The sequence below is a fragment of the Chelonoidis abingdonii genome, chromosome 2 (genome assembly GCF_003597395.2).
Source record: "Chelonoidis abingdonii isolate Lonesome George chromosome 2, CheloAbing_2.0, whole genome shotgun sequence".
In the NCBI taxonomy this organism is placed as follows: domain Eukaryota; kingdom Metazoa; phylum Chordata; order Testudines; family Testudinidae; genus Chelonoidis; species Chelonoidis abingdonii.
Genome location: NC_133770.1, coordinates 272183607 through 272198449, shown reverse-complemented (window position 1 = coordinate 272198449; position 14843 = coordinate 272183607).

Below are 14843 nucleotides of genomic sequence, written 5' to 3'. Positions count from 1 at the left end.
GATTTCCCTTGCCGGTAAGACTCAGAACTCCTGGGTCTTGGGGGTCTCTCCAGGGGAAGTTTGGGGGGACCAGAGAGGGGGCCAAAACCCTGGAAAACTTTGGATGGTGGCAGCGATATCAAATCCAAGCTGGTAATAAGCTTGGGGGAGTTTCATGCTAAGCCCCCAGATTTTGGACGCTAAGGTCCAGATTTGGGACAGAGGCTTATTACAGCTACTTTTAGCAGCATGCAGTAGTGGTTTGGGCACTTTACTGGTCTGCCAAAATCTCCTTGTATATATTAATATAGGGCATGATTTCCAGTCCTTTAACCAGTCTGTTGGTCTTTGCTCTAGTATCTCCAATTTTTCAACATGCTTCTTGAACTCTGGGCACCAGAACTGGACAGAGCATTCCAGTGGCAGTTACATCAGTGCCAAGTAATAAAACAGCTCTCTTCCTATTTGCTCTGCCTCTGTTTGTACATCTGGCTGCATCTACATTGGCAGTTTTAAGTAAATCTCTCATCATTGTACAAGGCCCTAGTATTAGTGTAACCTTTCTGCCAGGCCGAGTTGACAGCAGCAAGGGTTGGGTTCAGTACATAGAGGTTCCTTTTCAACAATACAATGCGAAACCATCTCAAGCCCCCACCCAGTGACTTGGGAAAATTACACACCCACCCCTGGGCGCCTCAAAGATGCAATACTTCCCCTCTCGCAAGCACAGGGGCTCAGTGTAGCAAAAATATTTAATAACACAAGGTAAACAACTCAGCATTAAATTGGGAAAACAGCAGAATTAGGGTTCATAAACACAAACCATGAACCAGAAGACCCACCCCCCAAGCAGATTGGGCTGTGTCCTTTCCTTTTGGTTCTTGAGTCCAGCAATCCAAAAGTCACCCCTCCCACAGCTTCTGTCCCTGGTCAGTGCAGCCCCAGAGTGGTTCTAGAGTCCAGCAACCCAAAGTCATGCCTTCCACAGCTTCTTTCCCTGGTCAATGCAGCCCCACAGTGGTTCTTGAGCCCAGCAACCCAAAACTCACCCCTCCCACAGTTTCTGTCCTTGGTCAGTGCAGCCCCCCCCAGAGTTCAGAAGTTCATCTGCAGTTTACTTCCCAGTTTGGAGGTCTGGGGGCACCTTATGTGCTCTGCTGCTCATGTTGATGACTGATTGCCATACTTCTCCATGGGGTTCTGCTGCAGTCTTCACTGCAAGCCGCTCCTCTCTGCTAGCCGCTCATCAATATGTCTCCAGCCCCCTCCTCCATTTAACATAGCTCTAACATTTCAGCTCTTAGTGACTTCAGCTGGTAGGAGGGGCACCTCAGTGCTGGTGCACCGCTAGCCCAAAATAGGTCTAATGCTTAGGCCTAGCTATCAGTGATCTCAGCTCTGTAGCACATAACAAGACTGCTAACAGAGTCAAAATTTATTCTGTTATTATACCATGAAGAGAGAAGCAATCAAAGTGGCATTTGGGGGCCTCATAAGAGGGCACACTCTACTACATATAAATACCAATTCCTACTCCCCAACCCCTCTTTATTCAATGGGTTTTGGTCCCTTGCCTAGCAAGTGCTAGTTAGTTGAGGACGAGTCCCTCTGTCATGAAATCCCAAGTACAGTTCTAATGTCCTTCATTCACATAACCAGGATAACAACACTTTATTACTCCTGGCCCAATACCAAAGAGACAGGGGATCCCACAGCAGCCAAAATGACCATTTGGGCAAGCAGTCGCATCATGCTAGGCCAGGTAGGTGTGCCCATGCAAATAAGATCAGCCCCTGAATTCCTTTCCCACAGCTCACCACCAGGTTTCAGGGTAGAGCCTGTTCTGACTCTGCTTACATCAGCAATGATTAAGGCTGTGATTCTATCATGGAGATTGTGGAAGTCACAGATTCCGTGACTTTCCATGATCTCTGTGACTTCTGCAGCTGCAATGACCAGTGCAGCTGGCTACAGGGACCGCCTAAGCAGCATAGAATCATAGAATATCAGAGTTGGAAGGGACCTCAGGAGGTCATCTAGTCCAACCCCCTGCTCAAAGCAGGACCAATTTCCAACTAAATCATCCCAGCCAGGGCTTTGTCAAGGCTGAAAAACCTCTAAGGAAGGAGATTCCACCACCTCCCTAGCTAACCCATTCCAGTGCTTCACCACCCTCCTAGTGAAAAAGTTTTTCCTAAAATCCAACCTAAACCTCCCCCACTGCACCTTGAGACCATTACTCCTTGTTCTGTCATCAGGTACCACTGAGAATAGTCTAGATCCAGTATGCTGGCCCTGGGGTCGGCCCTGGAAGCCATTGAGAGAGCAGTCCCTGGGGGCCTTGGAGCAGTGGCAATGGGGGCAATCAGCCCCCACTGCTGGAATAGCACTCCCATCCCTGAGCAGCAGGGCCCCAGGAGCATTGATTTAGTCATTATGGGTATTTGTAGTAAAAGTCATGGACAGATCAGGGGCTATGAATTTTTGTTTTTTGCCTGTGACCTGTCCATGACTTTTACTAAAAATACCGTGACTAAATCTTAGCCTTAGTAATGACAGAAGCATTAGTACACATTGAGCCTCTAATATTTTAACCACTGTGTTGTCTAAGCCTTCTCAGGGCAGATCTAGATATCATGATGGTACTAACTCCAGTGGCTGGGTCACACTGGCACTCCTGCTTTTGCAAGAATTCATTGATTTGCACTGTTACTAACGCAACTGTGGTAAATTTACCAATAATTGTATACAAGACCTTTGGCTACTGTGAGGAAGAAGTGATCTATCAGTAGAATAGAAAGGACTTTTTTGTTTTTATTCAGCAACTTATCCAACTTTTAGGTTGCACTATTCAGCAGATATAGGTTTTTTGCCATAATTTTCTAACATTGATCTGAGCAACTGCTGCAGCTGTGGTAGCATAGATACAAGCGAGAGAGGCATTAGAATTGAAATTTGTCTTGATGCAGAAACTTTCACATTTTAAGAGAACTGAAACTTCCTTAAATCTCATTTAATCAAAGCTGAAAGAAAAAAGCATCAGCAAAGCAATTAAATCTGATTTTGAAAAGGTGACTTCTTTAAGATGAAGAAATACTGACATAGTCAATTGCTTTTTTAATTGTGGAGAATTTCCTCTATTAATTTGGTGAGCAGGGGTTGGGCCTTGAGAGATATTTTCTCTCTATTTTTTCTGGCTTGGGAAGGGAATGTTTAATTATTTTTACGATCATCATATTGCTTAGGGACTTTACATATTGAATTACAGTTGTTAATGAACATCTTCCAAAGAATTATTGTTCTGTTTAGTGTTTCTTAAAAGGATTAAAAATAACAACTAAAATACAGAAGAAGCAATGAAATAAGAAAAAGAGCATCCATTCTGGACAAGTGCCAGCCAATGGCTTCCCTGAGGCTCTGATGATTTCCCAAAGTTAACAACTCAACAATGTGGATCTATATAGTGTGGGGGAAATATTGTGTTTGTCATGGGAGATTTCAATCTGAGGGGTGTATGCTGGAGGTCTCATGCTGTCACTAGGAAAATATCTTTGAAATTTCTAAATTTTATAGATAACTTTCCAGTACACATAAAGTATTGTGTAAGCAACACAGAGTAATTCTATATTAGACCTGATTCTGATGGATAAAGATGAATTGATAACTGAACTAAGTATTGATAGTTTCCTAGGAGCAAGTTATCACAAACTAATTTCATTTGCTGTGTGCAAAAAGAATATAGTCCCAAGCAATATAATGTAATATTGCTGATTTGTACTTACTGCTATGAGATACTTAATTTTTTCCCATTATTATAGCTATATATTATTTGTTTTTTTTCATTTAATCTCTTAACCAGATGTTTTTTAAACTAAAAATAGAGCTGCATAATTCCAAGGGGGTCCCTAATAAGTTATTCTTAAACAGCTGCAAATTATCATTCACATTTGGAAGTTTTAATACTGGAGATTTTAAAGAACAGGTTAGACAAACACCTGTCATGGATGGTCTACATCAGGGATAAGCAACCTTTGGCACGCGGCCCATCAGGAAAATCCACTGGTGGGATGGGACAGTTTGTTTACCTGCAGCATCCGCAGGTTTGGCTGATTGCAGCTCTTACTGGCCACGGTTCGCCATTTCAGGCCAATGGGGGCTGCAGGAAGCGACACGGGCTGAGTGGCATGCTGGCTGCTGCTTCCCGCAGACCCCATTGGCGTGGAATGGTGAACTGCAGCCAGTGGGAACTGCGATTGGCCAAAAATGCAGATGCTGCAGGTAAACAAACTGTCCTGACCTGCCAGCAGATTTCCCTGACAGGCCGCGTGCCAAAGGTTGTCGATCCGTGGTCTACAAAATACTTAGTCCTGCCTTGAGTGCAGGGGCCTAGACTAGATGACTTCTTGAGGTCCCTTCCATTCCTATGAGTCTATGATTCTATGATATTTCCTCCCAGTCAGTTCTGCTCACTTCGTTTTCAGTTCTAGGAAACTGGCCCTTTTGAAGCATCAACTATATATATGAAATTTAAAATTTCAGTGGAAGCTGCGATCGGCCAGACCTGCAGACAAGGGGCTGCACCAGGGGCTTTCCCTACACAAGCAGTGACCTGTGTTTGAGAAACCTTGCTCTAAACCATTAAGGGTGACTTTTAACAAATCTTGAAATACAGGAGAAGTTAAAAGAGATTGGTAAAAAACAAACAAACCTAATACTGTGCTAATATTCAAAAGAGTAAGTGAGAAGACCCCCAGTAACTATTATTTGGTTAATGTGTCAAGGACACCAGGGAAAATCGTGGAAAACCTGATATTTGCTACAATCAGTAAAATATTAAAAGATGGTAACATAATTGTCATAAACAGACAATTAAGGGTTAATTCCTCTTTTACTTTTAAAGGGTTAAGAAGCTCACATAACTTAGCTTACACCTGACCAAAAGGACCAATAAGAAGATAAAGGCTTTGGTCTGTTCTGTGTATGCTTTTGCTGGACTCAGAAATCCAGAAAACAACTATCTAACCTTTGTTTAAATTAGTGAGTATTTAAATAAAAATGTGGTAAATGTCTTTATTTTTCTCTGTGTCATTTCTTTTGCAAACAAAGAGGGAAAATCAAACTGGGTTTTTGAGTAACTTTAAGGTTTTGCCCAGAGGGAAATCTTCTGTATTTTGAATCTGTTGTCTGTGAGATCATCTTGCTTTCTAATTTCACAGAGGTATTCTTTTCACTTTTTTTCTTTAATTAAAAATCTTTTTTTAAGAACCCGATTGATTTTTCCTTGTTTTAAGATCCAAGGATTTTGGATCTGGGCTCACCAGGAATTGGTGGGGGGAATTTTCTTGAGTCTACCCAGGAAAAAAGGTATAGAGACTTGGGGGAGGGAAATTAGTCAAATCTTGCCAAGAAAGGGAGGATAATGACTGGGGAAAATTGGGAGAAGGCAAAGTTCCCACATGGCTCTCCCTCAAATATTTTTTTAAAACATTTGGTGGTGGCAGCAACTATTTTACCTAAGCTGGTAAAAATAAGCTTAGGGGTTATTCATGAAGGTCCCCACATCTGTACCCTAAAGTTCAGAGTGGGAGGACACCTTAACAATAATTACGAACAATTAAAATGGATTAAAGAAAAATAGGTTTTGCCAAACCATCTTGGCATTTTTTATGATATTATGAGTTTGGATAATAAAAGTAACTGGGTTGATATATTCTGATTTCTGTAAAGAATTTGGCTTAGTCCCATATGATACTCTGATTAAAAATAGTATTATACTAAATCAAATGTAGCCCGTATAAAATGAATTTAAAAACTAATTGATAGATTTCAAAAAGTAATTGTAAATGAGAACTCATAACTGAATGGAGGTATTTCAAATGGGGTCCTATAGAGATCTGTTTGTGGTCTAGTGCCATTCCAATGCCATTCAATATCTTTATCAAAGCTCTGTAAGAAAATATAAAATATTATTTGGTAAAATTAGCAGAAATTAGCAAAAATTGGAGGAATGGTAAATAATGATGGGGACAAGTCAGTTATACCAATGGTGCAGTCAGTTAAACTAATTTAAACTGCATGAATTTTAACACAGCCAAATTCAAGAGCATACATGTAGGAACAAAGAATGTAGGTTACATGTTTAAAATGGAGGATTGTATCCAAGAAAGCACCGACTCTATAAAGGACCTCGGAGGTCATGGAATATAATCAATTGAACATTAGTGGGATACTGTATCTTGTAATAATGTCCACACTTCAAAAAAGATTTTGACAGATTGAAATGGGATTAGAAAAGAGCTATAAGAATGATCTGAGGTCTGGAAAATATGCCTTATAGTATATGGAAGAAAGCTCAACATATTTAGTTTATTGAAGAAAATGTTAAGAGGTGACTTGATCATGTGCTACAATTCCTGGGAAAGGGATTTCTGAAAACAGATGGCTCATTAATCTGCCAGAAACAGCTTAATGAGATCCAATGGCTGAAATCTGAAGCTAGACAAATTCAGACTAGGAAAAAGGCTAAATTTTTTTAACAATGAGGTTAATTAACAATTGAAAAAACTCACTTAGGGGAATGGAGGATTCTGCATCACCAGCAGTCTTAAAACCAAAACTGGTTTTTTTTTAGAAGATATATTATAGCTCAAACCAAAGTTAAGGGTTAAATTCAGAAATTATTGGGTGAAGATCTTTGGTATATGTAATGGAGTAGTTTAGACCAGATGTTCATAATGGTTCCTTCTGGCCTTAAAAGCTATGAATTTATGAATTTCCATATTTGACTTCTTTTATCTCTAAACTCAGTGAGACAATTGCAGGAATAATATAGGGAATCAGAATGATCAATTGCATGACTCATTCAGAAAAGAAAAGTTTGTTTTGGGTTTTCTCTCCTGTTGTATGTCACACAGACATTTTAGTTACTATCTTCCCCTCTAAATATGAAATCTTTCTCCCATTGTCTCTGTTCAACCACTCATTTTAAAAGCTTTTCTCCTCAGCTTCTCAATTAGAATTTTTATTTTTTAAATAAGAACTGATGTTTGGAACTTCACATTCTATGCTATATTCTATTAATCTCTTAGACTCTCCAGCACTTTTTGAAAGACCTGAAAAGCTTAAACATCATATTCGCTTAGTGCCAAATCTTCTTCAGACCTACTCTGGAGACACTTTGACCAATACTAGTTGAAGACAGTGAAAAATACTCCATTGACTTCAGTTGGTGTTGAATCAGGCCCAAATTACAGAGGATCCTAGACTCATTGAAACCAGTACTTTAATTTCAAGTGCATTGGAGGTGAAAGGGTGGAGTATCTAAATTCTTCACAGGTGGTTTACACCACCTGTACACTGCAGACAATAGCATTGTTAGGGCTATTGATGCAGTTATATGCAGTGCTCTTTGGTGGCAGAGAGGTTAGAGAATTCATCTCTTGGATTATTAGCTCCTTCTGGAGGGAAGGCACAACTGTGACTGAGGCTACTCCAGGCCTAAAGATGCAGAAGTGGCTGTGAATTTACTCTCTTTTCACTTTATGACCTGGAGGTGAGAAACATTCTGTCCCTTGCCCTGGGGAAGTTCCCTGTGTCCAGCCTGACCTAATTATGCTTGGCATTGGTGGTACAATTTGGCTGCTAGTGGAGCAAAATTATCATTTACCTCAGGTTCATTCACCGCAAAGATAATGGGTGCATGCAGAGTGGTAAATAAGAAGTGAAAGCTAACTAGGTAAGCTACAGTAAGGAAATGTTAAGAGGAGTTTATGACATGATTAAGCTAAGGTAGTGCTGAAGCCCTAGTGGAAGGGGCTATTTGCTTGCGGTGCCATATAGTTAGCTTGTAATTCAGCAGTCTTCCTAGAATTACTGAAGATTTTATTGTTTTCAAAATAAAACAGAGAGAAAGATTAAAGCAACTTTGTCTGTATTGCCCTGGCTTTTCAAATGTTGCTCTATTACAAAACACAATAAGATGTATAGTCATAAATATGAAGACCCAGTGGCAAGTAGAGGTGGGCTGAACTCCCACTGTTTTTATTCATGTTTGATATCCACACAGTGGGGCATTCAAATGTACAGTTCAGTTGTAACATCTGCTATATTATACTAATAATGGCTTTAGCTTTTCCCATTGAAAATTAGTCTCTATCTTTTTACAGTTTTATCAGGAAACTGATGTTTCATGGTGTGTCAAAACACAATGTAAAGACATAATTCAGTGAAATGAAATACTGGAAATTCTAAAAGAGGCACATCTGTTCTCAGCTGAAAAAAGTACAGTTATTATTTCACTAAGTAGCTTCCAAACAGCCGCTGAAAAATGGCTAACTTTGTCAGATGGAGGCAACCCTTTCTGGTTCAGGATAAAATAAGTGAAGTTTACTTTCTTAGAACTCACATTCTAGGAATTTGCTTTCTTAGAAACTAGAATCTTTGGGTTGTCCGAGACAGATGCAGATTTGAGTAAGTATTTCATTGAGAGAGGAAAATTAAAACATGACAGATTGAAATTTTAAACCACGTGGCTATTTATTATCAGGGATAAGTTACAACTTGGGCTGGGGAGAGGCAATTTATCAATTAGAAATACTATCAGAATAAAACCACACACAACTCGAAACAGTCTATTTATATCCGACAAGAAACCAAGCGATTTACAATCAACTGCTCACTAAAATCCAGAGCAGATATACAAAACTAAGTAAACTGTACACACATTAACTGAATATTGTAAAATACACCAACCAATCACAATAGCAATCAATACAACAATTTGACTCTCATATACTGTATACACAACTTTGTACCAGTAAGGGAGAGAAAGAAAGAAAAAGGAAGGAAGGAAGAAGCTGAGCGAACAGAGTATTTATAGAAAACAAAATGCATATACCACACTCCAGGCACAGCAGACCAGCAGTACAGACACCAAGGGCATGACGAATTGGTGAGAAGTAATCCAAAATTAAAAATCAACACGACACGAGCTGGCAAAATCTGGAGGAGACCTTGGCTGAAAGGGTGATCAGGCCTTTCAGCTAACACGCAGATACTCCTGCCGTTTTTGGAGCGAGACATAGTTTTATTTGAAGACTCTTACTCGTGTCAGTGTCTGATTGGTCCCTAGCGCCTTCACCTTCCAGGTTCTGAGCTGGTGCCCTCTATGTCAATAGGAGCTGCACCTGGCACACACTACTTTTTGCATACAGCCCTGTGCCTTTTGCACATGGCCCCAGCTTGACCTTTTGACCAGACAGAAGGTTCGAGAATAGGCACACGGCACTATAATGTAGCACACCGTACCATAGGGTAGCACACGACACTACAGTGTTGCACATGGTATCAAAGTGACCTTTTGACCGACAATTGGCCATACAGACGCCATGTTTGAGCATGGGTGTAGGTTTGCGACATGGGTGACCAAAACCTGTCCTTCACTGACCACCCTCATTCTGTTCTCCAGAAAATAATCTTGTTCTGTGGAGACACACTAGGAATCTCTTTAAATCAAGATAAGTTTTTAAACAAAATATATTATATAGGGTTATCTTTAGCCTCTGAAAACTTTTCTCATTCACAGTCCTTAGAAATTTCCTGTATTCCTATAATACTGCACTCATGCAAGTGATGCACTTTGTAGAAGAAGACTCCTTGTCCCAGACCTTTAGGTTCCAGACAATCTACCTTCATTACTGCTTTGGTCTGCTGGGAAGCTAGTCTGAGAGACTGCAAAATCTCATCCAGATAGATTCACCTTAGGTTTAGTCAAACTAAAGTAACAGCATTTTACATTTTCTCAGAGGCAGCTTTGTCCATCCTGGCCTGATTCCTTCCCCCACCCCCCTAACTGTAGACCAGGCCACAGGTTGTTAACAACACATCTATATAAAAAAAATCCTTTTATTCGCTGCTATGCATAAGTAAAAGGAAGTGAGTGGGCACCTGACCAAAAGAGCCAACGGGAAGGCTAGAGCTTTTTAAAATTGAAACAACTCCTCTTTTGTCTGTCTATTGTTGTTCTCCCAGGGAAAGGCAGACAGGCCAGAGCTATGCTGTAAGAAGCTTGGGCCAGATATGAAAAAAAAAATCATCGTATCATACCTAGAAACTACTCATTTAAAACCCGAGATATGTAAGTAGACCAGAAAATGTCTAGGAAGACAAGATTAGGTTTATCCCTTTTATTCCTTTATGGCTTGTGGACTCCTCTGTGCTAACCCCAGGTGATTTTGTTTTGCTTGTAACTTTTAAGCTGGACCTCAAGAAAGCTATTCTTGATGCTTACTCTTTGTAGGTTTTTTCTTTTCTTTTCTTTTTTTTTAATCTAGCAATAGCCTGAGTTCCCAGATGTATTTTCTTTGTTTTTTTTTTAAATAAAATTTACCCTTTTTAAGAACAGAAATAGGTATTTTTGTCTTAAGAGGTTTGTGCACATGTTGTTTAATTAGCTGGTGGGAACAGCTATTTTCCTTGTTTTTTTCTTTCTTAGTTCTTCTCTGGAGGGGGAGTGAAAGGGCTTGAGGATATCCCACAAGAAGGAATCCCCAAGTGCGCCTTCTTGGGCTCCCAAAGGGGTTCTACAATTGGGTGTGTCAGCATCTATCAATTCAAGGTCAGAGAAAAGCTGTAGCCTTGGGAGTTTAAAACAAGCCTGGAGTGGCCAGTATTAATTTTTAGAATCCTTGCGGGCCCCCAATTTCTGCACTTGATGTGCCAGAGTGGGGAATCAGCCTTGACAAATATATTGGCAAAGGAAGAGCTGAGAACTTGTGAAAACAGAATAAAAGAGAAAATATGTAGTTTGGCTAAGAGATTGCAAAATAAGGACACTGTAACAATTGCAAAATAAGGACACTGATGAGTGCAACCATCTCCAATGAAGAGTAATATTTTAATGTAGTACAAAAAGAGTAATTGGATAAATTAGGAAAGGAAAAATTTAGTCTAAATATCAGTAAGAGCTATTAGATTGTGGGATAGATGCTAAGGATATGTTTACACTGCAATTAGACACCTGCAGCTGGCCCATGCCAGCTGATTCAGACTCATGGGGCATTCAGCTAAGGTTGTAGAAGTTTGGGCTCAGGTTGCAGCCCAAGCTCTGGGACTCTCCCATCTTTCAGGGTCCTAGAACTGGGGGTCCAGTCCAAGCCCGAACATCTACACCACAAATAAACAGGCCTCTTAGTCCAAGCTCTGCAAACCCGAATCAGCTGGCATGGGTCAGCCAAAGGTTTTTAAATGTAATGTAGACATATAAGTGGAAGTGGTGAAAGCTCCATCATTTGTGACTTACAATTTGACTGAGAAAAAACATAGAAAATAGGTCCTAGGGAACAATTCTGCATTGGTAGGAGAAAGACTGGATGACTTTTTCCTCTGTAATTTCTGTTACAAATTTACAGTTTTATGTCCCAAAGGAATGTCATTGCACCAAACAAGCAACTGTTTTACTTTTTGCAGAGGTGTAATAAGTACATAGCTATTCAAGGAAAGGGAATTGGAATACACAATAAGGTCAGAATGGACCATCTAAATTCCCTCTGTGGTCCAAGTCACTACTTAATATTGAAAAAAAGCTTTTTTAGTTTTAGATCTAGAACTAAGGTTCAACAAATCCAGAGATAGTACGTGCTCGGGTGCCTCTGGAATGAGTAACTATGAACTATTAAAGTGTAATAGTCACAGAAGAATTCCCAGGAAAGATAATGTTATGCTTTAAGCATTAAATGAGAATGAAGAAGGCAGCAGTGATGGATGTTAATGACAGCACGACATCTGGGAATAAATTCCATAGCAGTTAGGTATGGCTGTTGAAGTAAAAGATCCATCCATCACAGGCAATTTACTCTACCACAGAAAACTGTAACAGGGTGAAACTCAAATGATTCACTTCAGATAATAAAAGTACTTAGCTCTTAATTAACACATTCTAAAACACTTTTGGCAACAGTGACTTTAAGCCTGTGTGCCTTTCATGCCCTCACAAGTCTCTTTTTCCCACACATATGCCTATGTGACTAGATAGATTGACATTTCAGAACACTCCTCTGTGCTGCAGTGACATAAAGTGAATGCTTGATTTCCCTTCCCTTCTCCATATTTGACTTCTGCTCTTTGCTTCCTGTTGTATTCAGAGAGGTAAGGGAAGGATGAGGCAGGAGATGGCAGAAATAATAGGCATAATGGTTACACGAAAATGGGGTGTGACTTGCAAGTGTTGTAAGTGTAGTGAGAACCAAATAGGGGCCAGTTTGTGTTTGACTGAGGCCTAACAAAATGAAATGTTAGCCTTGGTGTTTAGATAAGTATTTAGAAGTCCTAATGTTAAAGCAAATCTTATCTGAACAATCAGACCTCTGGGATCTGCAAAACTGGGCTGAGATCACTTTGTGGTAACAGACTTTTCTAGTATATTTTGGACATAGGACCCAATTCAGCAAAGCACTTAAAAGTATGCTTAAATACCTTAGGACTTACATATGTGCTGATAGGATTGCTGAATCAGAGCTTTAATCTGAGGCAGAAAATGCAGAGGGATAAGAAAACAAAAACTTCTTTTGAGGAGCAAGAATGCTGAGTTTATCACTCTGCTCTAATAAGGGGGCAGGTTTGAGTGGCTATCTAAGCCCCAGGTCACTGAGAGAAGATGAGGGAAAGTGCTCTAGAAGGAGAGCTAGACAGTAGTATATAAATTCAGAATTTCAAAAATAAAACAGACAGGTTAATATTCCTTTACTACGCAGAGAATTTTTTATAGTGATTAGATACAAAGAATAATTTCCCTTTCCTTTTGGTGCCCATAATAAGGAAATGAAGTAACTTCTTCATCATAGTTCCATATCAATTCAGGCATAAATATAGTTGACTTATCGGACCTTTAAAATAAAGGACATGATTAATTTTAAGCCAATGGTACAAAAACAGTGCATCACAGTGTTTTCATCACTCCTTTCATTTTTAGCTGCATATTCTCCTATGAGCAACAGTGCTATTGACTTTGATTAAAGTGTTTCTTAGATACGCGCAAGATCACTGGTGTACCATTTGCACTGTTATTTTTGAGGCTGAGTTGGTCTTGTTATTCCTGTTTGATCTCTCCTGGAGGCCAATCACCTTTTCATCATGGTTTGTCTATTACTCTTCTCTTTCTTCCTCCTTATTGGTGATGGATATTTTCTCCTCTCCCAACTCTTAACCCTCTAGACCAGTGTTAAAAACAAAAAGAGCACACGGGCCTTAGTCATTAACTTGTCATGTGAGGAGTAGGTCATTTTTTCTTTAGATACCCAACACCCACGTGGGACTCAACTGTGAAAATTTAGGCACAGCCCTTATACAGGGGCAATGTAGTGCTGGATTGCTCCTGGGATGGGATAGGAAGACAGAATGCTCCTGAGAGATAGATAGCCTTGCAGAGGTGCCAGGCATACAGTAGCAGTGCATTAAAAAAATCTCATTCATGGTGTAAAGGTGACTAGTGTGTCAGGTGGACAGAGCCGTAGCCCTGACTTCTTCTTACTTCTCCATGCCTCAGGGTGCTGTACACCCACAGGGGAGTAGGGAAGGAGCAGTCTGTGCACTCAGAGGAGTGCAGGGAATATAATGATATGACCTCCTTATGCTGGGCATGTGGTGAGGATGATGAAGGAGGTTTCATGTGACCTTCCACTCATCCACTCTCTGCACATCCTTGGATGTCCTTTAGAAAGGGTCCTTTAGGAAAAAAAAAATACAATTATTTTCTGAGTAGGTCTAATTAACCATCATTCTTTATAGAAAATGGGAATGACCTCCTTTGGTAATGATTAGGGATAGTCTGAAATGTCTGTACATCTGTTTAATCAAAGGCAGATGTTTTATCTACAATGTTATTTTCATAATGGGCAATGATGTCAATAGAAAGCTATAAAACTAGTAGGAAACATAAGCTCTGAACAATATGCATTTCTGTGATGTTGACTAATTATTGGTATTGGTTATTATTATTTAAACCTTGGTGTGATAAACCATGACATTTGGTACGTGACTGTATGATATAATCATTCTCCCTGTTCTCTACTGCTCTTTTGATTTTGCTTTCTCTTTATGACTGTGATATAAATGGAGAAGATATAGATATAGACAAACATAGCTATACGACATATTTAATGTACCGTCTCTAATTGCTGCATTCAGCTGAAAGCCAAATAATTATAAATGTAATTCAGCCAAAGTCAAATTAGAAGACGAATTAGTCATCACAACACTCATATTATGTGCTGAATGTCCCAAGTAAACAATACAAAGGACACTGAAGCACTTCTGTTTCATACAATTATGTTGAGAAAGTGTTCAGTTGCCATAAGTCACTGGTTCCCATTTAATGTGTCACACCAGCAGATAATTTTCTATGTTGTCATGTTCCTAAGTGCACTGGAGACTGGGTGCTATTGAATTGACCAAATCAGACTAACTTTGAGGTCATAAACAGCATGGTTATGGTTTGAATGGGACGCTTGTCTTCCTCAGAGAGTAGTTTATAAAGTAAGTTAAAATAAAGTGCCCTATTCACTCTGAGCACAGTAGGAGACTTACTTAGCTTTTGTCAGCTAGAAGGTACTGTTGAGTATATCACACATATTAAGTTTGGCAGCCTTTATTCCCAGACGAGGAGCACAATAGCAATAATTTTATACAGTTATTTTAAATACACCTAATACAATGATGAAACATGTACCGTATATGTTTTAATTTCCTCCCACCTACTGATTTGACATTAATGGAGAACTAGCAATTCAATTACTGGCAAACTTGTCCAATGTGCATGCCCTAAATAGACACACCAAAGGGGGAGAGGAGTTGCGGTGCTAACGTCACCT